We start from the raw sequence: 2,740 nt of genomic DNA on the forward strand, positions 1-2,740 counted from the left end.
TGTGTGTGTGTGCGTGTGTGTGTTTGTGTTGAAACACGAAACTAATGTGCCAGCGTCTGGATAATAAAGGTTTTTTTAGTTTAGTAAAATGCTTTACAGCGCCCGAAACTGCATCATGTGAGCGCATGAAACACACGTTGGTTGCATTCACAACAGTTCAGAACACGGTTTGGCTTTGGTCAATGATCAGATTAAATGGTTGTAAATTTAGCTGAAAATTGTAACCGTAAAAACATCAGCCATTTTCTTTTTTAAAATAACGACATTTACATTTTGTTACAAAGGCCAATGGCCTTGATAAAATTGAGGATTCTGCTGGGATCAACGATCGATAGAGAACAGATCGTTCAAATTTCTACTTATATTACAATATTTCCCTCGGGTCTCTTTTAAGTCCGAACATTCTGTTTGTATGTGTCTTATGGGAATATCGGTATCAATCCCCCGACACAGAAGGGTTTCTCCTCTCCCTGCAGGAGATATTCATGCGTCCGTGGCCTCGTGGTCAGGCTACCGGACTCCTAATCGTGAGGTTACGGGTTCGTGGGATCGAGCTGCGGGCCCGACACTGTGTCTTTGAGAAAGGCACTTTACGCGAATTTTCCTCACTTCACCCAGCCACAGGCAGCGAAAGGTCTGGCCAGTTTGTTAGTGTTTTAGCGCCAATAAGTGGCTGCTTGCACTGTATGCTTTCCAGGAAGTTGAGGTTGTTTCAGAATGCTCTCAGGTCTGATGGGAGTAAAAGTATAGATTGTGAAGCGCATAGAGCTTGCTGTTGAGCGGAGATTTGCGCTATACAAATGCTATCTATTATTATTATTATTATTATAATTATAATTATTATCATTATATTAATATTATTATTATTATTATTATTATTATTATTATTATTATTATTATTATTATTATTAAGGAAGTATGTTCGACATGTAATCGAGCAAATATAGATCTAGTTTCGTCTCTTTGGAAGAGGCCCCAACGTGTTCGTGGAGCCAGTTCGGCCATGGTACTGTAAGTTAGTTGTTTGTATGTATGTATAGTATAAGGTTTTACGGCGCTCGCAACTGCTAAGGTCATATGAGCGCGCAGGTAGTTGTTTAACTGGTTACTCCAATGTTTCTCCCACATGTTGGAGGTGTAATTTATTTTTAACTTTCACTGTATTTTTAAAGTCAGTCTGTGGGAGAGTGTTCGTCGTTGATCCCAACAGAAACGACAAGGATTCCTTCGCCTGGAGTTCCACCTGCTCGTTTCCTCAGATGCCCACATGGCTAGGTAGCCATAATATCAACACGATACTTTTTCCGGTTATAGTTAAAATGTGTATTCTTCATTGCTACCTTACTATTCTGGAGTGTATGAGTTTGTAATTTGTGAGTGAGGTGATGCATGCAAGATAGGGAATCTGACTGAATAGGAAGAGGTGTTCAAGGTGAATTTTGTACGCAGTGCAATGCCCTGTCAATGGCAGTGGCCTCCGCAGAGAAATGGAGGCTTTCTTCTAGAGGGAGTCTCCCCTGGGGTGTACTGTTGGAGGACAGGGCGGCGGCGCCCACAGTTGAGTCCGATTTAGAGCCATCTGTGAAGATTAGCTCTGCATTTTCTTATCTCATCTTACGGAGATCTGTTACTGCCTTCCTCTTGGCGCTATTGTAAGGTTTCAACGTGTCAACGAAATTCATGTGTTGCGTGGTGCCTCAATGGTAAAAGAATACATAAGCTGGCATTATTTTCAGCTCATGCATGATTGATAATAACTTTTTCACGTCTGTCATTTATGAATTGCCCTTACTCCATGCTGTTTGTATTGGCTAAGAATATATAATTGTATCGGGTTTTTAATAATGAATGATTGATGATGCACTTTGTCCTCTTCTCTTATTCGTGTTAATAGTTAAGTGTTAAGGCATGACAGTAATTTATGCTCGCGTTGAGAATTATGGTCTAAAGAATTAATTCTTTAATTCCTTATTTAATGCAAATATGTGCATTCATATATCAAAGTTGATATTTGTGTGTTTTAAGACTTCTTTCAAAGTGTGTTTGATTTTTATCTGCCAGAATATTTTATATGTTCAGTCAAGGTGGACTGGAAGAGAAACTTTGTTATCTCGTTTAAAGGCGCAACTCGTCCAGCACTCCACACTGATCCATAGAGAGCAATAAACAGTGCTTTGAATAGCCAGAGAATGAACACGTTGAATTATTGTCAATAGTTTTTGCTTTGAATATTGAGAAAAGTTGGAAAGAAAGGGCCAAGACCTCAGAGAAAAGCAAAGATAGCCCACCAATAATAATTTATTTTTAAAATACAGAGTTGGGCTTTCCTTACAAAGGCTTCCGCACCTATCTGTCCCCGCGGTTTTATACAAAACAAATTCTGAAATTACGCAAACTGAGCCCAAAATTGTGAAATTATGCGATTCCGTTAATTTTAACAAAGAATGACAAAGGAAACAAATCAGAAATTATGCAAAAAATGATTAAATTTAGCTTAATTATGCGGGGAGCATAAAACCCCGGGGACAGCTCTATCAATACATGAACGGGTGATGGGTGGGGGTGGGGGTTGGGGGGGGATGTAATTGACGACTCATCAGAGCTCTGCAGCTGTATTTGTTTGCCGTGTTTACAAAATTCAGACCCAACACCTTTTTGTGACAATCTTCCTTTGGCTTCAGGTTACTCCTTTTATTTTTTTTTTATTTTTTTGGGGGGGGGGGTAGTAAGGTTTTACGGT

This window comes from Aplysia californica, unplaced genomic scaffold (assembly GCF_000002075.1).
Source record: "Aplysia californica isolate F4 #8 unplaced genomic scaffold, AplCal3.0 scaffold01217, whole genome shotgun sequence".
Lineage (NCBI taxonomy): Eukaryota > Metazoa > Mollusca > Gastropoda > Aplysiida > Aplysiidae > Aplysia > Aplysia californica.